General features: G+C 44.1%; 23 non-coding genes across 23 annotated transcripts; all 23 read right to left on the bottom strand.

Annotated features, from left to right (window-relative positions):
- Window positions 1–9: 9 nt before the first annotated feature.
- trnap-agg (transfer RNA proline (anticodon AGG)) lies at window positions 10–81 on the bottom strand. The gene has a single exon. It is a non-coding gene; the product is annotated as a tRNA-Pro (tRNA).
- A 1,503-nt stretch (window positions 82–1,584) lies between these two features.
- On the bottom strand, window positions 1,585–1,656 carry trnap-agg (transfer RNA proline (anticodon AGG)). The gene has a single exon. It is a non-coding gene; the product is annotated as a tRNA-Pro (tRNA).
- A 568-nt stretch (window positions 1,657–2,224) lies between these two features.
- Window positions 2,225–2,296, bottom strand: trnap-ugg (transfer RNA proline (anticodon UGG)). The gene has a single exon. It is a non-coding gene; the product is annotated as a tRNA-Pro (tRNA).
- Window positions 2,297–3,159: 863 nt separating this feature from the next.
- Window positions 3,160–3,231, bottom strand: trnap-agg (transfer RNA proline (anticodon AGG)). Its single transcript has one exon. It is a non-coding gene; the product is annotated as a tRNA-Pro (tRNA).
- Window positions 3,232–3,799: 568 nt separating this feature from the next.
- Window positions 3,800–3,871, bottom strand: trnap-ugg (transfer RNA proline (anticodon UGG)). Its single transcript has one exon. It is a non-coding gene; the product is annotated as a tRNA-Pro (tRNA).
- A 1,426-nt stretch (window positions 3,872–5,297) lies between these two features.
- Window positions 5,298–5,369, bottom strand: trnap-ugg (transfer RNA proline (anticodon UGG)). Its single transcript has one exon. It is a non-coding gene; the product is annotated as a tRNA-Pro (tRNA).
- Window positions 5,370–6,232: 863 nt separating this feature from the next.
- Window positions 6,233–6,304, bottom strand: trnap-agg (transfer RNA proline (anticodon AGG)). Its single transcript has one exon. It is a non-coding gene; the product is annotated as a tRNA-Pro (tRNA).
- A 1,463-nt stretch (window positions 6,305–7,767) lies between these two features.
- On the bottom strand, window positions 7,768–7,839 carry trnap-agg (transfer RNA proline (anticodon AGG)). Its single transcript has one exon. It is a non-coding gene; the product is annotated as a tRNA-Pro (tRNA).
- Window positions 7,840–9,342: 1,503 nt separating this feature from the next.
- trnap-agg (transfer RNA proline (anticodon AGG)) lies at window positions 9,343–9,414 on the bottom strand. Its single transcript has one exon. It is a non-coding gene; the product is annotated as a tRNA-Pro (tRNA).
- A 568-nt stretch (window positions 9,415–9,982) lies between these two features.
- On the bottom strand, window positions 9,983–10,054 carry trnap-ugg (transfer RNA proline (anticodon UGG)). Its single transcript has one exon. It is a non-coding gene; the product is annotated as a tRNA-Pro (tRNA).
- Window positions 10,055–10,877: 823 nt separating this feature from the next.
- Window positions 10,878–10,949, bottom strand: trnap-agg (transfer RNA proline (anticodon AGG)). Its single transcript has one exon. It is a non-coding gene; the product is annotated as a tRNA-Pro (tRNA).
- A 568-nt stretch (window positions 10,950–11,517) lies between these two features.
- trnap-ugg (transfer RNA proline (anticodon UGG)) lies at window positions 11,518–11,589 on the bottom strand. Its single transcript has one exon. It is a non-coding gene; the product is annotated as a tRNA-Pro (tRNA).
- An 863-nt stretch (window positions 11,590–12,452) lies between these two features.
- On the bottom strand, window positions 12,453–12,524 carry trnap-agg (transfer RNA proline (anticodon AGG)). The gene has a single exon. It is a non-coding gene; the product is annotated as a tRNA-Pro (tRNA).
- A 568-nt stretch (window positions 12,525–13,092) lies between these two features.
- trnap-ugg (transfer RNA proline (anticodon UGG)) lies at window positions 13,093–13,164 on the bottom strand. Its single transcript has one exon. It is a non-coding gene; the product is annotated as a tRNA-Pro (tRNA).
- An 863-nt stretch (window positions 13,165–14,027) lies between these two features.
- On the bottom strand, window positions 14,028–14,099 carry trnap-agg (transfer RNA proline (anticodon AGG)). The gene has a single exon. It is a non-coding gene; the product is annotated as a tRNA-Pro (tRNA).
- Window positions 14,100–14,667: 568 nt separating this feature from the next.
- On the bottom strand, window positions 14,668–14,739 carry trnap-ugg (transfer RNA proline (anticodon UGG)). The gene has a single exon. It is a non-coding gene; the product is annotated as a tRNA-Pro (tRNA).
- Window positions 14,740–15,602: 863 nt separating this feature from the next.
- Window positions 15,603–15,674, bottom strand: trnap-agg (transfer RNA proline (anticodon AGG)). The gene has a single exon. It is a non-coding gene; the product is annotated as a tRNA-Pro (tRNA).
- Window positions 15,675–16,242: 568 nt separating this feature from the next.
- On the bottom strand, window positions 16,243–16,314 carry trnap-ugg (transfer RNA proline (anticodon UGG)). The gene has a single exon. It is a non-coding gene; the product is annotated as a tRNA-Pro (tRNA).
- An 863-nt stretch (window positions 16,315–17,177) lies between these two features.
- Window positions 17,178–17,249, bottom strand: trnap-agg (transfer RNA proline (anticodon AGG)). The gene has a single exon. It is a non-coding gene; the product is annotated as a tRNA-Pro (tRNA).
- Window positions 17,250–17,817: 568 nt separating this feature from the next.
- Window positions 17,818–17,889, bottom strand: trnap-ugg (transfer RNA proline (anticodon UGG)). The gene has a single exon. It is a non-coding gene; the product is annotated as a tRNA-Pro (tRNA).
- Window positions 17,890–18,752: 863 nt separating this feature from the next.
- trnap-agg (transfer RNA proline (anticodon AGG)) lies at window positions 18,753–18,824 on the bottom strand. The gene has a single exon. It is a non-coding gene; the product is annotated as a tRNA-Pro (tRNA).
- A 568-nt stretch (window positions 18,825–19,392) lies between these two features.
- Window positions 19,393–19,464, bottom strand: trnap-ugg (transfer RNA proline (anticodon UGG)). The gene has a single exon. It is a non-coding gene; the product is annotated as a tRNA-Pro (tRNA).
- Window positions 19,465–20,327: 863 nt separating this feature from the next.
- On the bottom strand, window positions 20,328–20,399 carry trnap-agg (transfer RNA proline (anticodon AGG)). The gene has a single exon. It is a non-coding gene; the product is annotated as a tRNA-Pro (tRNA).
- Between the last annotated feature and the right edge of the window lie 326 nt (window positions 20,400–20,725).

Here is a 20,725-nt window from a genome sequence, read left to right as displayed (position 1 = left end):
TTTAAATCAGGGCTCATCCGGGATTTGAACCCGGGACCTCTCGCACCCTAAGCGAGAATCATACCCCTAGACCAACGAGCCAGACTGTGGGAGTACGGGATGGCTGTTGGCTGGTAACTGTATATTTTCAATGTTTTTCAGCAAATGTCTGCAGGTAATACTCAACACATAGGGTTGCAGAGCAAATTAAGTGGGGGGAAAGTTCAAGTCACCCAGGCTTTCTTCGCAACGTCTGTATGGTTGTGCCCTTTACACTCAAGTCGAACAGGGCTAGAGTACAAGTGTCGTGGATGACAGCAAATCTCACAAGCAGGGTTTGTAATTCCTGCAGGAGTTGCAGCAGTATATCATCAATCATAACTAAGAAGAACTTTATTTGTTGATTTGCCCCTGGTGTATTACATCTGCCTGGCCTCCTCATGTTTTAAGATGGTTTTGTTGAAATGGAATTAACATGTAAATTGGTGAGCCTTGGAAACATGGCTTTGTTTTCACAAGGAATGATCAGCCATGTCACAGTGGTGCAGCTGGACAGAGAATTATGGACTCAACTGGAGTTGGAACCTTTCTTGACCTCTCATGAACCAAGCACCCTTGTCAGAACCACTTGTTCCACAGAGAGGTCAACTTCTTGTTTAATGTAAAACCAGGGCTCGTCCAGGATTTGAACCCGGGACCTCTCGCACCCAAAGCGAGAATCATACGCCTAGACCAACGAGCCAGCATGCCTTTCGGGGGAGGTGCTCAGATGGAATGCTCAACTCCTGACATCATTCCTCAAGACATTATGGGGAACAAAGGATCAAGGTTTCTAGTAGTTCTTCAGAACACATTTATGGTTTTTATTAATTCCAGTCCATTTAAACAGGGCCAGAATTGTCTTTGTGGACAGCGTTTCCACATGAAAAGGCTTTGCGACAACTTTGGGAGCTGCAGCAGACTACCTGCTACAATGTGTAACCAGAAAAGTGGTTGCTTTTGTCACCATTACTTATAAGAGCTGCAGAAACTCCCTCGACTCCAATCTGTATGAAAAGATACTTTAACAAACTGAGGTCTTGTTCAATCCTTTGTCCTAAATCAGGCTTTTTGCTGGTGAGAAATAGAGAATTCTTAATGCTATCCAGAGAGGAAAAAATCAAGGCTGGAATAGGCTGCAGGAACTCCTGCTTCACATTGTTTTCATGCCCTGAGTGAAAGGTCCTTCAATTCACCTCTATTAAAACAGCGATGAAAGTGATTTGTGAGCAATTCCACAAAGAGCCTTTTAGCATCTCTGTGCACTATCTCAAGAACTGTACTGTTTACGTCTCAAGATGTTTTTGTAGAAGCAGAATGAACCTGATGTGCATGAGTCTGGGAAACAAGGATTTGCTTAAAGACAAGATCTGGTTGACAGGGACTTATGTTCTGATTTGGAACCTGAAACCTCTCATTAACCACCAGGCTAATCAGATACATCTGTCCAAGGTTGCAGTGTGTGATGTTCCACGGAGAGTGGTCACTGTAAAATCGGGGTTCAACCAGGATCTCACTGAGAAAAGTCACTGTGATGTTCCGCTCAGAGTGGTCACTTTTAAATCAGGGCTCGTCCGGGATTTGAGCCCGGGACCTCTCGCACCCTAAGCGAGAATCATACCCCTAGACCAACGAGCCAGACTGTGGGAGTACGGGATGGCTGTTGGCTGGTAACTGTATATTTTCAATGTATTTCAGCAAATGTCTGCAGGTAATACTCAACACATAGGGTTGCAGAGCAAATTAAGTGGGGGGAAAGTTCAAGTCACCCAGGCTTTCTTCGCAACGTCTGTATGGTTGTGCCCTTTACACTCAAGTCGAACAGGGCTAGAGTACAAGTGTCGTGGATGACAGCAAATCTCACAAGCAGGGTTTGTAATTCCTGCAGGAGTTGCAGCAGTATATCATCAATCATAACTAAGAAGAACTTTATTTGTTGATTTGCCCCTGGTGTATTACATCTGCCTGGCCTCCTCATGTTTTAAGATGGTTTTGTTGAAATGGAATTAACATGTAAAGTGGTGAGCCTTGGAAACATGGCTTTGTTTTCACAAGGAATGATCAGCCATGTCACAGTGGTGCAGCTGGACAGAGAATTATGGACTCAACTGGAGTTGGAACCTTTCTTGACCTCTCATGATCCAAGCACCCTTGTCAGAACCACTTGTTCCACAGAGAGGTCAACTTCTTGTTCAATGTAAAACCAGGGCTCGTCCGGGATTTGAACCCGGGACCTCTCGCACCCAAAGCGAGAATCATACGCCTAGACCAACGAGCCAGCATGCCTTTCAGGGGAGGTGCTCAGATGGAATGCTCAACTCCTGACATCATTCCTCAAGACATTATGGGGAACAAAGGATCAAGGTTTCTAGTAGTTCTTCAGAACACATTTATGTTTTTTATTAATTCCAGTCCATTTAAACAGGGCCAGAATTGTCTTTGTGGACAGCGTTTCCACATGAAAAGGCTTTGCGACAACTTTGGGAGCTGCAGCAGACTACCTGCTACAATGTGTAACCAGAAAAGTGGTTGCTTTTGTCACCATTACTTATAACAGCTGCAGAAACTCCCTCGACTCCAATCTGTATGAAAAGATACTTTAACAAACTGAGGTCTTGTTCAATCCTTTGTCCTAAATCAGGCTTTTTGCTGGTGAGAAATAGAGAATTCTTAATGCTATCCAGAGAGGAAAAAATCAAGGCTGGAATAGGCTGCAGGAACTCCTGCTTCACATTGTTTTCATGCCCTGAATGAAAGGTCCTTCAATTCACCTCTATTAAAATAGCGATGAAAGTGATTTGTGAGCAATTCCACAAAGAGCCTTTTGTCATCTCTGTGCACTATCTCAAGAACTGTACTGTTTACGTCTCAAGATGTTTTTGTAGAAGCAGAATGAACCTGATGTGCATGAGTCTGGGAATCAAGGATTTGCTTAAAGACAAGATCTGGTTGACAGGGACTTATGTTCTGATTTGGAACCTGAAACCTCTCATTAACCACCAGGCTAATCAGATACATCTGTCCAAGGTTGCAGTGTGTGATGTTCCACGGAGAGTGGTCACTGTAAAATCGGGGTTCAACCAGGATCTCACTGAGAAAAGTCACTGTGATGTTCCGCTCAGAGTGGTCACTTTTAAATCAGGGTTTGTCCGGGATTTGAACCCGGGACCTCTCGCACCCTAAGCGAGAATCATACCCCTAGACCAACGAGCCAGACTGTGGGAGTACGGGATGGCTGTTGGCTGGTAACTGTATATTTTCAATGTTTTTCAGCAAATGTCTGCAGGTAATACTCAACACATAGGGTTGCAGAGCAAATTAAGTGGGGGGAAAGTTCAAGTCACCCAGGCTTTCTTCGCAACGTCTGTATGGTTGTGCCCTTTACACTCAAGTCGAACAGGGCTAGAGTACAAGTGTCGTGGATGACAGCAAATCTCACAAGCAGGGTTTGTAATTCCTGCAGGAGTTGCAGCAGTATATCATCAATCATAACTAAGAAGAACTTTATTTGTTGATTTGCCCGTGGTGTATTACATCTGCCTGGCCTCCTCATGTTTTAAGATGGTTTTGTTGAAAAGGAATTAACATGTAAAGTGGTGAGCCTTGGAAACATGGCTTTGTTTTCACAAGGAATGATCAGCCATGTCACAGTGGTGCAGCTGGACAGAGAATTATGGACTCAACTGGAGTTGGAACCTTTCTTGACCTCTCATGAACCAAGCACCCTTGTCAGAACCACTTGTTCCACAGAGAGGTCAACTTCTTGTTCAATGTAAAACCAGGGCTCGTCCGGGATTTGAACCCGGGACCTCTCGCACCCAAAGCGAGAATCATACGCCTAGACCAACGAGCCAGCATGCCTTTCGGGGGAGGTGCTCAGATGGAATGCTCAACATTTATGTTTTTTATTAATTCCAGTCCATTTTATTTTATTTTATTAAGTCCAGTCCATTTAAACAGGGCCAGAATTGTCTTTGTGGACAGCGTTTCCACATGAAAAAGCTTTGCGACAACTTTGGGAGCTGCAGCAGACTACCTGCTACAATGTGTAACCAGAAAAGTGGTTGCTTTTGTCACCATTACTTATAAGAGCTGCAGAAACTCCCTCGACTCCAATCTGTATGAAAAGATACTTTAACAAACTGAGGTCTTGTTCAATCCTTTGTCCTAAATCAGGCTTTTTGCTGGTGAGAAATAGAGAATTCTTAATGCTATCCAGAGAGGAAAAAATCAAGGCTGGAATAGGCTGCAGGAACTCCTGCTTCACATTGTTTTCATGCCCTGAGTGAAAGGTCCTTCAATTCACCTCTATTAAAACAGCGATGAAAGTGATTTGTGAGCAATTCCACAAAGAGCCTTTTATCATCTCTGTGCACTATCTCAAGAACTGTACTGTTTACGTCTCAAGATGTTTTTGTAGAAGCAGAATGAACCTGATGTGCATGAGTCTGGGAAACAAGGATTTGCTTAAAGACAAGATCTGGTTGACAGGGACTTATGTTCTGATTTGGAACCTGAAACCTCTCATTAACCACCAGGCTAATCAGATACATCTGTCCAAGGTTGCAGTGTGTGATGTTCCACGGAGAGTGGTCACTGTAAAATCGGGGTTCAACCAGGATCTCACTGAGAAAAGTCACTGTGATGTTCCGCTCAGAGTGGTCACTTTTAAATCAGGGCTCGTCCGGGATTTGAACGCGGGACCTCACGCACCCAAAGCGAGTACGGGATGGCTGTTGGCTGGTAACTGTATATTTTCAATGTTTTTCAGCAAATGTCTGCAGGTAATACTCAACACATAGGGTTGCAGAGCAAATTAAGTGGGGGGAAAGTTCAAGTCACCCAGGCTTTCTTCGCAACGTCTGTATGGTTGTGCCCTTTACACTCAAGTCGAACAGGGCTAGAGTACAAGTGTCGTGGATGACAGCAAATCTCACAAGCAGGGTTTGTAATTCCTGCAGGAGTTGCAGCAGTATATCATCAATCATAACTAAGAAGAACTTTATTTGTTGATTTGCCCCTGGTGTATTACATCTGCCTGGCCTCCTCATGTTTTAAGATGGTTTTGTTGAAAAGGAATTCACATGTAAAGTGGTGAGCCTTGGAAACATGGCTTTGTTTTCACAAGGAATGATCAGCCATGTCACAGTGGTGCAGCTGGACAGAGAATTATGGACTCAACTGGAGTTGGAACCTTTCTTGACCTCTCATGAACCAAGCACCCTTGTCAGAACCACTTGTTCCACAGAGAGGTCAACTTCTTGTTCAATGTAAAACCAGGGCTCGTCCGGGATTTGAACCCGGGACCTCTCGCACCCAAAGCGAGAATCATACGCCTAGACCAACGAGCCAGCATGCCTTTCGGTGGAGGTGCTCAGACGGAATGCTCAACTCCTGACATCATTCCTCAAGACATTATGGGGAACAAAGGATCAAGGTTTCTAGTAGTTCTTCAGAACACATTTATGTTTTTTATTAATTCCAGTCCATTTAAACAGGGCCAGAATTGTCTTTGTGGACAGCGTTTCCACATGAAAAGGCTTTGCGACAACTTTGGGAGCTGCAGCAGACTACCTGCTACAATGTGTAACCAGAAAAGTGGTTGCTTTTGTCACCATTACTTATAAGAGCTGCAGAAACTCCCTCGACTCCAATCTGTATGAAAAGATACTTTAACAAACTGAGGTCTTGTTCAATCCTTTGTCCTAAATCAGGCTTTTTGCTGGTGAGAAATAGAGAATTCTTAATGCTATCCAGAGAGGAAAAAATCAAGGCTGGAATAGGCTGCAGGAACTCCTGCTTCACATTGTTTTCATGCCCTGAGTGAAAGGTCCTTCAATTCACCTCTATTAAAACAGCGATGAAAGTGATTTGTGAGCAATTCCACAAAGAGCCTTTTATCATCTCTGTGCACTATCTCAAGAACTGTACTGTTTACGTCTCAAGATGTTTTTGTAGAAGCAGAATGAACCTGATGTGCATGAGTCTGGGAAACAAGGATTTGCTTAAAGACAAGATCTGGTTGACAGGGACTTATGTTCTGATTTGGAACCTGAAACCTCTCATTAACCACCAGGCTAATCAGATACATCTGTCCAAGGTTGCAGTGTGTGATGTTCCACGGAGAGTGGTCACTGTAAAATCGGGGTTCAACCAGGATCTCACAGAGAAAAGACACTGTGATGTTCCGCTCAGAGTGGTCACTTTTAAATCAGGGCTCGTCCGGGATTTGAACCCGGGACCTCTCGCACCCTAAGCGAGAATCATACCCCTAGACCAACGAGCCAGACTGTGGGAGTACAGGATGGCTGTTGGCTGGTAACTGTATATTTTCAATGTTTTTCAGCAAATGTCTGCAGGTAATACTCAACACATAGGGTTGCAGAGCAAATTAAGTGGGGGGAAAGTTCAAGTCACCCAGGCTTTCTTCGCAACGTCTGTATGGTTGTGCCCTTTACACTCAAGTCGAACAGGGCTAGAGTACAAGTGTCGTGGATGACAGCAAATCTCACAAGCAGGGTTTGTAATTCCTGCAGGAGTTGCAGCAGTATATCATCAATCATAACTAAGAAGAACTTTATTTGTTGATTTGCCCCTGGTGTATTACATCTGCCTGGCCTCCTCATGTTTTAAGATGGTTTTGTTGAAAAGGAATTCACATGTAAAGTGGTGAGCCTTGGAAACATGGCTTTGTTTTCACAAGGAATGATCAGCCATGTCACAGTGGTGCAGCTGGACAGAGAATTATGGACTCAACTGGAGTTGGAACCTTTCTTGACCTCTCATGAACCAAGCACCCTTGTCAGAACCACTTATTCCACAGAGAGGTCAACTTCTTGTTCAATGTAAAACCAGGGCTCGTCCGGGATTTGAACCAGGGACCTCTCGCACCCAAAGCGAGAATCATACGCCTAGACCAACGAGCCAGCATGCCTTTCGGGGGAGGTGCTCAGATGGAATGCTCAACATTTATGTTTTTTATTAATTCCAGTCCATTTTATTTTATTTTATTAAGTCCAGTCCATTTAAACAGGGCCAGAATTGTCTTTGTGGACAGTGTTTCCACATGAAAAGGCTTTGCGACAACTTTGGGAGCTGCAGCAGACTACCTGCTACAATGTGTAACCAGAAAAGTGGTTGCTTTTGTCACCATTACTTATAAGAGCTGCAGAAACTCCCTCGACTCCAATCTGTATGAAAAGATACTTTAACAAACTGAGGTCTTGTTCAATCCTTTGTCCTAAATCAGGCTTTTTGCTGGTGAGAAATAGAGAATTCTTAATGCTATCCAGAGAGGAAAAAATCAAGGCTGGAATAGGCTGCAGGAACTCCTGCTTCACATTGTTTTCATGCCCTGAGTGAAAGGTCCTTCAATTCACCTCTATTAAAACAGCGATGAAAGTGATTTGTGAGCAATTCCACAAAGAGCCTTTTATCATCTCTGTGCACTATCTCAAGAACTGTACTGTTTACGTCTCAAGATGTTTTTGTAGAAGCAGAATGAACCTGATGTGCATGAGTCTGGGAAACAAGGATTTGCTTAAAGACAAGATCTGGGTGACAGGGACTTATGTTCTGATTTGGAACCTGAAACCTCTCATTAACCACCAGGCTAATCAGATACATCTGTCCAAGGTTGCAGTGTGTGATGTTCCACGGAGAGTGGTCACTGTAAAATCGGGGTTCAACCAGGATCTCACTGAGAAAAGTCACTGTGATGTTCCGCTCAGAGTGGTCACTTTTAAATCAGGGCTCGTCCGGGATTTGAACCCGGGACCTCTCGCACCCTAAGCGAGAATCATACCCCTAGACCAACGAGCCAGACTGTGGGAGTACGGGATGGCTGTTGGCTGGTAACTGTATATTTTCAATGTTTTTCAGCAAATGTCTGCAGGTAATACTCAACACATAGGGTTGCAGAGCAAATTAAGTGGGGGGAAAGTTCAAGTCACCCAGGCTTTCTTCGCAACGTCTGTATGGTTGTGCCCTTTACACTCAAGTCGAACAGGGCTAGAGTACAAGTGTCGTGGATGACAGCAAATCTCACAAGCAGGGTTTGTAATTCCTGCAGGAGTTGCAGCAGTATATCATCAATCATAACTAAGAAGAACTTTATTTGTTGATTTGCCCCTGGTGTATTACATCTGCCTGGCCTCCTCATGTTTTAAGATGGTTTTGTTGAAAAGGAATTCACATGTAAAGTGGTGAGCCTTGGAAACATGGCTTTGTTTTCACAAGGAATGATCAGCCATGTCACAGTGGTGCAGCTGGACAGAGAATTATGGACTCAACTGGAGTTGGAACCTTTCTTGACCTCTCATGAACCAAGCACCCTTGTCAGAACCACTTGTTCCACAGAGAGGTCAACTTCTTGTTCAATGTAAAACCAGGGCTCGTCCGGGATTTGAACCCGGGACCTCTCGCACCCAAAGCGAGAATCATACGCCTAGACGAACGAGCCAGCATGCCTTTCGGTGGAGGTGCTCAGACGGAATGCTCAACTCCTGACATCATTCCTCAAGACATTATGGGGAACAAAGGATCAAGGTTTCTAGTAGTTCTTCAGAACACATTTATGTTTTTTATTAATTCCAGTCCATTTAAACAGGGCCAGAATTGTCTTTGTGGACAGCGTTTCCACATGAAAAGGCTTTGCGACAACTTTGGGAGCTGCAGCAGACTACCTGCTACAATGTGTAACCAGAAAAGTGGTTGCTTTTGTCACCATTACTTATAAGAGCTGCAGAAACTCCCTCAACTCCAATCTGTATGAAAAGATACTTTAACAAACTGAGGTCTTGTTCAATCCTTTGTCCTAAATCAGGCTTTTTGCTGGTGAGAAAAAGAGAATTCTTAATGCTATCCAGAGAGGAAAAAATCAAGGCTGGAATAGGCTGCAGGAACTCCTGCTTCACATTGTTTTCATGCCCTGAGTGAAAGGTCCTTCAATTCACCTCTATTAAAACAGCGATGAAAGTGATTTGTGAGCAATTCCACAAAGAGCCTTTTATCATCTCTGTGCACTATCTCAAGAACTGTACTGTTTACGTCTCAAGATGTTTTTGTAGAAGCAGAATGAACCTGATGTGCATGAGTCTGGGAAACAAGGATTTGCTTAAAGACAAGATCTGGTTGACAGGGACTTATGTTCTGATTTGGAACCTGAAACCTCTCATTAACCACCAGGCTAATCAGATACATCTGTCCAAGGTTGCAGTGTGTGATGTTCCACGGAGAGTGGTCACTGTAAAATCGGGGTTCAACCAGGATCTCACAGAGAAAAGTCACTGTGATGTTCCGCTCAGAGTGGTCACTTTTAAATCAGGGCTCGTCCGGGATTTGAACCCGGGACCTCTCGCACCCTAAGCGAGAATCATACCCCTAGACCAACGAGCCAGACTGTGGGAGTACAGGATGGCTGTTGGCTGGTAACTGTATATTTTCAATGTTTTTCAGCAAATGTCTGCAGGTAATACTCAACACATAGGGTTGCAGAGCAAATTAAGTGGGGGGAAAGTTCAAGTCACCCAGGCTTTCTTCGCAACGTCTGTATGGTTGTGCCCTTTACACTCAAGTCGAACAGGGCTAGAGTACAAGTGTCGTGGATGACAGCAAATCTCACAAGCAGGGTTTGTAATTCCTGCAGGAGTTGCAGCAGTATATCATCAATCATAACTAAGAAGAACTTTATTTGTTGATTTGCCCCTGGTGTATTACATCTGCCTGGCCTCCTCATGTTTTAAGATGGTTTTGTTGAAAAGGAATTCACATGTAAAGTGGTGAGCCTTGGAAACATGGCTTTGTTTTCACAAGGAATGATCAGCCATGTCACAGTGGTGCAGCTGGACAGAGAATTATGGACTCAACTGGAGTTGGAACCTTTCTTGACCTCTCATGAACCAAGCACCCTTGTCAGAACCACTTGTTCCACAGAGAGGTCAACTTCTTGTTCAATGTAAAACCAGGGCTCGTCCGGGATTTGAACCCGGGACCTCTCGCACCCAAAGCGAGAATCATACGCCTAGACCAACGAGCCAGCATGCCTTTCGGGGGAGGTGCTCAGATGGAATGCTCAACATTTATGTTTTTTATTAATTCCAGTCCATTTTATTTTATTTTATTAAGTCCAGTCCATTTAAACAGGGCCAGAATTGTCTTTGTGGACAGCGTTTCCACATGAAAAGGCTTTGCGACAACTTTGGGAGCTGCAGCAGACTACCTGCTACAATGTGTAACCAGAAAAGTGGTTGCTTTTGTCACCATTACTTATAAGAGCTGCAGAAACTCCCTCGACTCCAATCTGTATGAAAAGATACTTTAACAAACTGAGGTCTTGTTCAATCCTTTGTCCTAAATCAGGCTTTTTGCTGGTGAGAAATAGAGAATTCTTAATGCTATCCAGAGAGGAAAAAATCAAGGCTGGAATAGGCTGCAGGAACTCCTGCTTCACATTGTTTTCATGCCCTGAGTGAAAGGTCCTTCAATTCACCTCTATTAAAACAGCGATGAAAGTGATTTGTGAGCAATTCCACAAAGAGCCTTTTATCATCTCTGTGCACTATCTCAAGAACTGTACTGTTTACGTCTCAAGATGTTTTTGTAGAAGCAGAATGAACCTGATGTGCATGAGTCTGGGAAACAAGGATTTGCTTAAAGACAAGATCTGGTTGACAGGGACTTATGTTCTGATTTGGAACCTGAAACCTCTCATTAACCACCAGGCTAATCAGATACATCTGTCCAAGGTTGCAGTGTGTGATGTTCCACGGAGAGTGGTCACTGTAAAATCGGGGTTCAACCAGGATCTCACTGAGAAAAGTCACTGTGATGTTCCGCTCAGAGTGGTCACTTTTAAATCAGGGCTCGTCCAGGATTTGAACCCGGGACCTCTCGCACCCTAAGCGAGAATCATACCCCTAGACCAACGAGCCAGACTGTGGGAGTACGGGATGGCTGTTGGCTGGTAACTGTATATTTTCAATGTTTTTCAGCAAATGTCTGCAGGTAATACTCAACACATAGGGTTGCAGAGCAAATTAAGTGGGGGGAAAGTTCAAGTCACCCAGGCTTTCTTCGCAACGTCTGTATGGTTGTGCCCTTTACACTCAAGTCGAACAGGGCTAGAGTACAAGTGTCGTGGATGACAGCAAATCTCACAAGCAGGGTTTGTAATTCCTGCAGGAGTTGCAGCAGTATATCATCAATCATAACTAAGAAGAACTTTATTTGTTGATTTGCCCCTGGTGTATTACATCTGCCTGGCCTCCTCATGTTTTAAGATGGTTTTGTTGAAAAGGAATTCACATGTAAAGTGGTGAGCCTTGGAAACATGGCTTTGTTTTCACAAGGAATGATCAGCCATGTCACAGTGGTGCAGCTGGACAGAGAATTATGGACTCAACTGGAGTTGGAACCTTTCTTGACCTCTCATGAACCAAGCACCCTTGTCAGAACCACTTGTTCCACAGAGAGGTCAACTTCTTGTTCAATGTAAAACCAGGGCTCGTCCGGGATTTGAACCCGGGACCTCTCGCACCCAAAGCGAGAATCATACGCCTAGACCAACGAGCCAGCATGCCTTTCGGTGGAGGTGCTCAGACGGAATGCTCAACTCCTGACATCATTCCTCAAGACATTATGGGGAACAAAGGATCAAGGTTTCTAGTAGTTCTTCAGAACACATTTATGTTTTTTATTAATTCCAGTCCATTTAAACAGGGCCAGAATTGTCTTTGTGGACAGCGTTTCCACATGAAAAGGCTTTGCGACAACTTTGGGAGCTGCAGCAGACTACCTGCTACAATGTGTAACCAGAAAAGTGGTTGCTTTTGTCACCATTACTTATAAGAGCTGCAGAAACTCCCTCGACTCCAATCCGTATGAAAAGATACTTTAACAAACTGAGGTCTTGTTCAATCCTTTGTCCTAAATCAGGCTTTTTGCTGGTGAGAAATAGAGAATTCTTAATGCTATCCAGAGAGGAAAAAATCAAGGCTGGAATAGGCTGCAGGAACTCCTGCTTCACATTGTTTTCATGCCCTGAGTGAAAGGTCCTTCAATTCACCTCTATTAAAACAGCGATGAAAGTGATTTGTGAGCAATTCCACAAAGAGCCTTTTATCATCTCTGTGCACTATCTCAAGAACTGTACTGTTTACGTCTCAAGATGTTTTTGTAGAAGCAGAATGAACCTGATGTGCATGAGTCTGGGAAACAAGGATTTGCTTAAAGACAAGATCTGGTTGACAGGGACTTATGTTCTGATTTGGAACCTGAAACCTCTCATTAACCACCAGGCTAATCAGATACATCTGTCCAAGGTTGCAGTGTGTGATGTTCCACGGAGAGTGGTCACTGTAAAATCGGGGTTCAACCAGGATCTCACTGAGAAAAGTCACTGTGATGTTCCGCTCAGAGTGGTCACTTTTAAATCAGGGCTCGTCCGGGATTTGAACCCGGGACCTCTCGCACCCTAAGCGAGAATCATACCCCTAGACCAACGAGCCAGACTGTGGGAGTACGGGACGGCTGTTGGCTGGTAACTGTATATTTTCAATGTTTTTCAGCAAATGTCTGCAGGTAATACTCAACACATAGGGTTGCAGAGCAAATTAAGTGGGGGGAAAGTTCAAGTCACCCAGGCTTTCTTCGCAACGTCTGTATGGTTGTGCCCTTTACACTCAAGTCGAACAGGGCTAGAGTACAAGTGTCGTGGATGACAGCAAATCTCACAAGCAGGGTTTGTAATTCCTGCAGGAGTTGCAGCAGTATATCATCAATCATAACTAAGAAGAACTTTATTTGTTGATTTGCCCCTGGTGTATTACATCTGCCTGGCCTCCTCATGTTTTAAGATGGTTTTGTTGAAAAGGAATTCACATGTAAAGTGGTGAGCCTTGGAAACATGGCTTTGTTTTCACAAGGAATGATCAGCCATGTCACAGTGGTGCAGCTGGACAGAGAATTATGGACTCAACTGGAGTTGGAACCTTTCTTGACCTCTCATGAACCAAGCACCCTTGTCAGAACCACTTGTTCCACAGAGAGGTCAACTTCTTGTTCAATGTAAAACCAGGGCTCGTCCGGGATTTGAACCCGGGACCTCTCGCACCCAAAGCGAGAATCATACGCCTAGACCAACGAGCCAGCATGCCTTTCGGTGGAGGTGCTCAGACGGAATGCTCAACTCCTGACATCATTCCTCAAGACATTATGGGGAACAAAGGATCAAGGTTTCTAGTAGTTCTTCAGAACACATTTATGTTTTTTATTAATTCCAGTCCATTTAAACAGGGCCAGAATTGTCTTTGTGGACAGCGTTTCCACATGAAAAGGCTTTGCGACAACTTTGGGAGCTGCAGCAGACTACCTGCTACAATGTGTAACCAGAAAAGTGGTTGCTTTTGTCACCATTACTTATAAGAGCTGCAGAAACTCCCTCGACTCCAATCTGTATGAAAAGATACTTTAACAAACTGAGGTCTTGTTCAATCCTTTGTCCTAAATCAGGCTTTTTGCTGGTGAGAAATAGAGAATTCTTAATGCTATCCAGAGAGGAAAAAATCAAGGCTGGAATAGGCTGCAGGAACTCCTGCTTCACATTGTTTTCATGCCCTGAGTGAAAGGTCCTTCAATTCACCTCTATTAAAACAGCGATGAAAGTGATTTGTGAGCAATTCCACAAAGAGCCTTTTATCATCTCTGTGCACTATCTCAAGAACTGTACTGTTTACGTCTCAAGATGTTTTTGTAGAAGCAGAATGAACCTGATGTGCATGAGTCTGGGAAACAAGGATTTGCTTAAAGACAAGATCTGGTTGACAGGGACTTATGTTCTGATTTGGAACCTGAAACCTCTCATTAACCACCAGGCTAATCAGATACATCTGTCCAAGGTTGCAGTGTGTGATGTTCCACGGAGAGTGGTCACTGTAAAATCGGGGTTCAACCAGGATCTCACTGAGAAAAGTCACTGTGATGTTCCGCTCAGAGTGGTCACTTTTAAATCAGGGCTCGTCCAGGATTTGAACCCGGGACCTCTTGCACCCTAAGCGAGAATCATACCCCTAGACCAACGAGCCAGACTGTGGGAGTACGGGACGGCCGTTGGCTGGTAACTGTATATTTTCAATGTTTTTCAGCAAATGTCTGCAGGTAATACTCAACACATAGGGTTGCAGAGCAAATTAAGTGGGGGGAAAGTTCAAGTCACCCAGGCTTTCTTCGCAACGTCTGTATGGTTGTGCCCTTTACACTCAAGTCGAACAGGGCTAGAGTACAAGTGTCGTGGATGACAGCAAATCTCACAAGCAGGGTTTGTAATTCCTGCAGGAGTTGCAGCAGTATATCATCAATCATAACTAAGAAGAACTTTATTTGTTGATTTGCCCCTGGTGTATTACATCTGCCTGGCCTCCTCATGTTTTAAGATGGTTTTGTTGAAAAGGAATTCACATGTAAAGTGGTGAGCCTTGGAAACATGGCTTTGTTTTCACAAGGAATGATCAGCCATGTCACAGTGGTGCAGCTGGACAGAGAATTATGGACTCAACTGGAGTTGGAACCTTTCTTGACCTCTCATGAACCAAGCACCCTTGTCAGAACCACTTGTTCCACAGAGAGGTCAACTTCTTGTTCAATGTAAAACCAGGGCTCGTCCGGGATTTGAACCCGGGACCTCTCGCACCCAAAGCGAGAATCATACGCCTAGACCAACGAGCCAGCATGCCTTTCGGTGGAGGTGCTCAGACGGAATGCTCAACTCCTGACATCATTCCTCAAGACATTATGGGGAACAAAGGATCAAGGTTTCTAGTAGTTCTTCAGAACACATTTATGTTTTTTATTAATTCCAGTCCATTTAAACAGGGCCAGAATTGTCTTTGTGGACAGCGTTTCCACATGAAAAGGCTTTGCGACAACTTTGGGAGCTGCAGCAGACTACCTGCTACAATGTGTAACCAGAAAAGTGGTTGCTTTTGTCACCATTACTTATAAGAGCTGCAGAAACTCCCTCGACTCCAATCTGTATGAAAAGATACTTTAACAAACTGAGGTCTTGTTCAATCCTTTGTCCTAAATCAGGCTTTTTGCTGGTGAGAAATAGAGAATTCTTAATGCTATCCAGAGAGGAAAAAATCAAGGCTGGAATAGGCTGCAGGAACTCCTGCTTCACATTGTTTTCATGCCCTGAGTGAAAGGTCCTTCAATTCACCTCTATTAAAACAGCGATGAAAGTGATTTGTGAGCAATTCCACAAAGAGCCTTTTATCATCTCTGTGCACTATCTCAAGAACTGTACTGTTTACGTCTCAAGATGTTTTTGTAGAAGCAGAATGAACCTGATGTGCATGAGTCTGGGAAACAAGGATTTGCTTAAAGACAAGATCTGGTTGACAGGGACTTATGTTCTGATTTGGAACCTGAAACCTCTCATTAACCACCAGGCTAATCAGATACATCTGTCCAAGGTTGCAGTGTGTGATGTTCCACGGAGAGTGGTCACTGTAAAATCGGGGTTCAACCAGGATCTCACTGAGAAAAGTCACTGTGATGTTCCGCTCAGAGTGGTCACTTTTAAATCAGGGCTCGTCCAGGATTTGAACCCGGGACCTCTTGCACCCTAAGCGAGAATCATACCCCTAGACCAACGAGCCAGACTGTGGGAGTACGGGACGGCCGTTGGCTGGTAACTGTATATTTTCAATGTTTTTCAGCAAATGTCTGCAGGTAATACTCAACACATAGGGTTGCAGAGCAAATTAAGTGGGGGGAAAGTTCAAGTCACCCAGGCTTTCTTCGCAACGTCTGTATGGTTGTGCCCTTTACACTCAAGTCGAACAGGGCTAGAGTACAAGTGTCGTGGATGACAGCAAATCTCACAAGCAGGGTTTGTAATTCCTGCAGGAGTTGCAGCAGTATATCATCAATCATAACTAAGAAGAACTTTATTTGTTGATTTGCCCCTGGTGTATTACATCTGCCTGGCCTCCTCATGTTTTAAGATGGTTTTGTTGAAAAGGAATTCACATGTAAAGTGGTGAGCCTTGGAAACATGGCTTTGTTTTCACAAGGAATGATCAGCCATGTCACAGTGGTGCAGCTGGACAGAGAATTATGGACTCAACTGGAGTTGGAACCTTTCTTGACCTCTCATGAACCAAGCACCCTTGTCAGAACCACTTGTTCCACAGAGAGGTCAACTTCTTGTTCAATGTAAAACTAGGGCTCGTCCGGGATTTGAACCCGGGACCTCTCGCACCCAAAGCGAGAATCATACGCCTAGACCAACGAGCCAGCATGCCTTTCGGTGGAGGTGCTCAGACGGAATGCTCAACTCCTGACATCATTCCTCAAGACATTATGGGGAACAAAGGATCAAGGTTTCTAGTAGTTCTTCAGAACACATTTATGTTTTTTATTAATTCCAGTCCATTTAAACAGGGCCAGAATTGTCTTTGTGGACAGCGTTTCCACATGAAAAGGCTTTGCGACAACTTTGGGAGCTGCAGCAGACTACCTGCTACAATGTGTAACCAGAAAAGTGGTTGCTTTTGTCACCATTACTTATAAGAGCTGCAGAAACTCCCTCGACTCCAATCTGTATGAAAAGATACTTTAACAAACTGAGGTCTTGTTCAATCCTTTGTCCTAAATCAGGCTTTTTGCTGGTGAGAAATAGAGAATTCTTAATGCTATCCAGAGAGGAAAAAATCAAGGCTGGAATAGGCTGCAGGAACTCCTGCTTCACATTGTTTTCATGCCCTGAGTGAAAGGTCCTTCAATTCACCTCTATTAAAACAGCGATGAAAGTGATTTGTGAGCAATTCCACAAAGAGCCTTTTATCATCTCTGTGCACTATCTCAAGAACTGTACTGTTTACGTCTCAAGATGTTTTTGTAGAAGCAGAATGAACCTGATGTGCATGAGTCTGGGAAACAAGGATTTGCTTAAAGACAAGATCTGGTTGACAGGGACTTATGTTCTGATTTGGAACCTGAAACCTCTCATTAACCACCAGGCTAATCAGATACATCTGTCCAAGGTTGCAGTGTGTGATGTTCCACGGAGAGTGGTCACTGTAAAATCGGGGTTCAACCAGGATCTCACTGAGAAAAGTCACTGTGATGTTCCGCTCAGAGTGGTCACTTTTAAATCAGGGCTCGTCCAGGATTTGAACCCGGGACCTCTTGCACCCTAAGCGAGAATCATACCCCTAGACCAACGAGCCAGACTGTGGGAGTACGGGATGGCTGTTGGCTGGTAACTGTATATTTTCAATGTTTTTCAGCAAATGTCTGCAGGTAATACTCAACACATAGGGTTGCAGAGCAAATTAAGTGGGGGGAAAGTTCAAGTCACCCAGGCTTTCTTCGCAACGTCTGTATGGTTGTGCCCTTTACACTCAAGTCGAACAGGGCTAGAGTACAAGTGTCGTGGATGACAGCAAATCTCACAAGCAGGGTTTGTAATTCCTGCAGGAGTTGCAGCAGTATATCATCAATCATAACTAAGAAGAACTTTATTTGTTGATTTGCCCCTGGTGTATTACATCTGCCTGGCCTCCTCATGTTTTAAGATGGTTTTGTTGAAAAGGAATTCACATGTAAAGTGGTGAGCCTTGGAAACATGGCTTTGTTTTCACAAGGAATGATCAGCCATGTCACAGTGGTGCAGCTGGACAGAGAATTATGGACTCAACTGGAGTTGGAACCTTTCTTGACCTCTCATGAACCAAGCACCCTTGTCAGAACCACTTGTTCCACAGAGAGGTCAACTTCTTGTTCAATGTAAAACCAGGGCTCGTCCGGGATTTGAACCCGGGACCTCTCGCACCCAAAGCGAGAATCATACGCCTAGACCAACGAGCCAGCATGCCTTTCGGTGGAGGTGCTCAGACGGAATGCTCAACTCCTGACATCATTCCTCAAGACATTATGGGGAACAAAGGATCAAGGTTTCTAGTAGTTCTTCAGAACACATTTATGTTTTTTATTAATTCCAGTCCATTTAAACAGGGCCAGAATTGTCTTTGTGGACAGCGTTTCCACATGAAAAGGCTTTGTGACAACTTTGGGAGCTGCAGCAGACTACCTGCTACAATGTGTAACCAGAAAAGTGGTTGCTTTTGTCACCATTACTTATAAGAGCTGCAGAAACTCCCTCGACTCCAATCTGTATGAAAAGATACTTTAACAAACTGAGGTCTTGTTCAATCCTTTGTCCTAAATCAGGCTTTTTGCTGGTGAGAAATAGAGAATTCTTAATGCTATCCAGAGAGGAAAAAATCAAGGCTGGAATAGGCTGCAGGAACTCCTGCTTCACATTGTTTTCATGCCCTGAGTGAAAGGTCCTTCAATTCACCTCTATTAAAACAGCGATGAAAGTGATTTGTGAGCAATTCCACAAAGAGCCTTTTATCATCTCTGTGCACTATCTCAAGAACTGTACTGTTTACGTCTCAAGATGTTTTTGTAGAAGCAGAATGAACCTGATGTGCATGAGTCTGGGAAACAAGGATTTGCTTAAAGACAAGATCTGGTTGACAGGGACTTATGTTCTGATTTGGAACCTGAAACCTCTCATTAACCACCAGGCTAATCAGATACATCTGTCCAAGGTTGCAGTGTGTGATGTTCCACGGAGAGTGGTCACTGTAAAATCGGGGTTCAACCAGGATCTCACTGAGAAAAGTCACTGTGATGTTCCGCTCAGAGTGGTCACTTTTAAATCAGGGCTCGTCCGGGATTTGAACCCGGGACCTCTCGCACCCTAAGCGAGAATCATACCCCTAGACCAACGAGCCAGACTGTGGGAGTACGGGATGGCTGTTGGCTGGTAACTGTATATTTTCAATGTTTTTCAGCAAATGTCTGCAGGTAATACTCAACACATAGGGTTGCAGAGCAAATTAAGTGGGGGGAAAGTTCAAGTCACCCAGGCTTTCTTCGCAACGTCTGTATGGTTGTGCCCTTTACACTCAAGTCGAACAGGGCTAGAGTACAAGTGTCGTGGATGACAGCAAATCTCACAAGCAGGGTTTGTAATTCCTGCAGGAGTTGCAGCAGTATATCATCAATCATAACTAAGAAGAACTTTATTTGTTGATTTGCCCCTGGTGTATTACATCTGCCTGGCCTCCTCATGTTTTAAGATGGTTTTGTTGAAAAGGAATTCACATGTAAAGTGGTGAGCCTTGGAAACATGGCTTTGTTTTCACAAGGAATGATCAGCCATGTCACAGTGGTGCAGCTGGACAGAGAATTATGGACTCAACTGGAGTTGGAACCTTTCTTGACCTCTCATGAACCAAGCACCCTTGTCAGAACCACTTGTTCCACAGAGAGGTCAACTTCATGTTCAATGTAAAACCAGGGCTCGTCCGGGATTTGAACCCGGGACCTCTCGCACCCAAAGCGAGAATCATAAGCCTAGACCAACGAGCCAGCATGCCTTTCGGTGGAGGTGCTCAGACGGAATGCTCAACTCCTGACATCATTCCTCAAGACATTATGGGGAACAAAGGATCAAGGTTTCTAGTAGTTCTTCAGAACACATTTATGTTTTTTATTAATTCCAGTCCATTTAAACAGGGCCAGAATTGTCTTTGTGGACAGCGTTTCCACATGAAAAGGCTTTGCGACAACTTTGGGAGCTGCAGCAGACTACCTGCTACAATGTGTAACCAGAAAAGTGGTTGCTTTTGTCACCATTACTTATAAGAGCTGCAGAAACTCCCTCGACTCCAATCTGTATGAAAAGATACTTTAACAAACTGAGGTCTTGTTCAATCCTTTGTCCTAAATCAGGCTTTTTGCTGGTGAGAAATAGAGAATTCTTAATGCTATCCAGAGAGGAAAAAATCAAGGCTGGAATAGGCTGCAGGAACTCCTGCTTCACATTGTTTTCATGCCCTGAGTGAAAGGTCCTTCAATTCACCTCTATTAAAACAGCGATGAAAGTGATTTGTGAGCAATTCCACAAAGAGCCTTTTATCATCTCTGTGCACTATCTCAAGAACTGTACTGTTTACGTCTCAAGATGTTTTTGTAGAAGCAGAATGAACCTGATGTGCATGAGTCTGGGAAACAAGGATTTGCTTAAAGACAAGATCTGGTTGACAGGGACTTATGTTCTGATTTGGAACCTGAAACCTCTCATTAACCACCAGGCTAATCAGATACATCTGTCCAAGGTTGCAGTGTGTGATGTTCCACGGAGAGTGGTCACTGTAAAATCGGGGTTCAACCAGGATCTCACAGAGAAAAGTCACTGTGATGTTCCGCTCAGAGTGGTCACTTTTAAATCAGGGCTCGTCCGGGATTTGAACCCGGGACCTCTCGCACCCTAAGCGAGAATCATACCCCTAGACCAACGAGCCAGACTGTGGGAGTACGGGATGGCTGTTGGCTGGTAACTGTATATTTTCAATGTTTTTCAGCAAATGTCTGCAGGTAATACTCAACACATAGGGTTGCAGAGCAAATTAAGTGGGGGGAAAGTTCAAGTCACCCAGGCTTTCTTCGCAACGTCTGTATGGTTGTGCCCTTTACACTCAAGTCGAACAGGGCTAGAGTACAAGTGTCGTGGATGACAGCAAATCTCACAAGCAGGGTTTGTAATTCCTGCAGGAGTTGCAGCAGTATATCATCAATCATAACTAAGAAGAACTTTATTTGTTGATTTGCCCCTGGTGTATTACATCTG

Source organism: Clarias gariepinus, chromosome 14 (genome assembly GCF_024256425.1).
Source record: "Clarias gariepinus isolate MV-2021 ecotype Netherlands chromosome 14, CGAR_prim_01v2, whole genome shotgun sequence".
Lineage (NCBI taxonomy): Eukaryota > Metazoa > Chordata > Actinopteri > Siluriformes > Clariidae > Clarias > Clarias gariepinus.
This window is presented reverse-complemented; position numbering and strand designations above follow the sequence as displayed.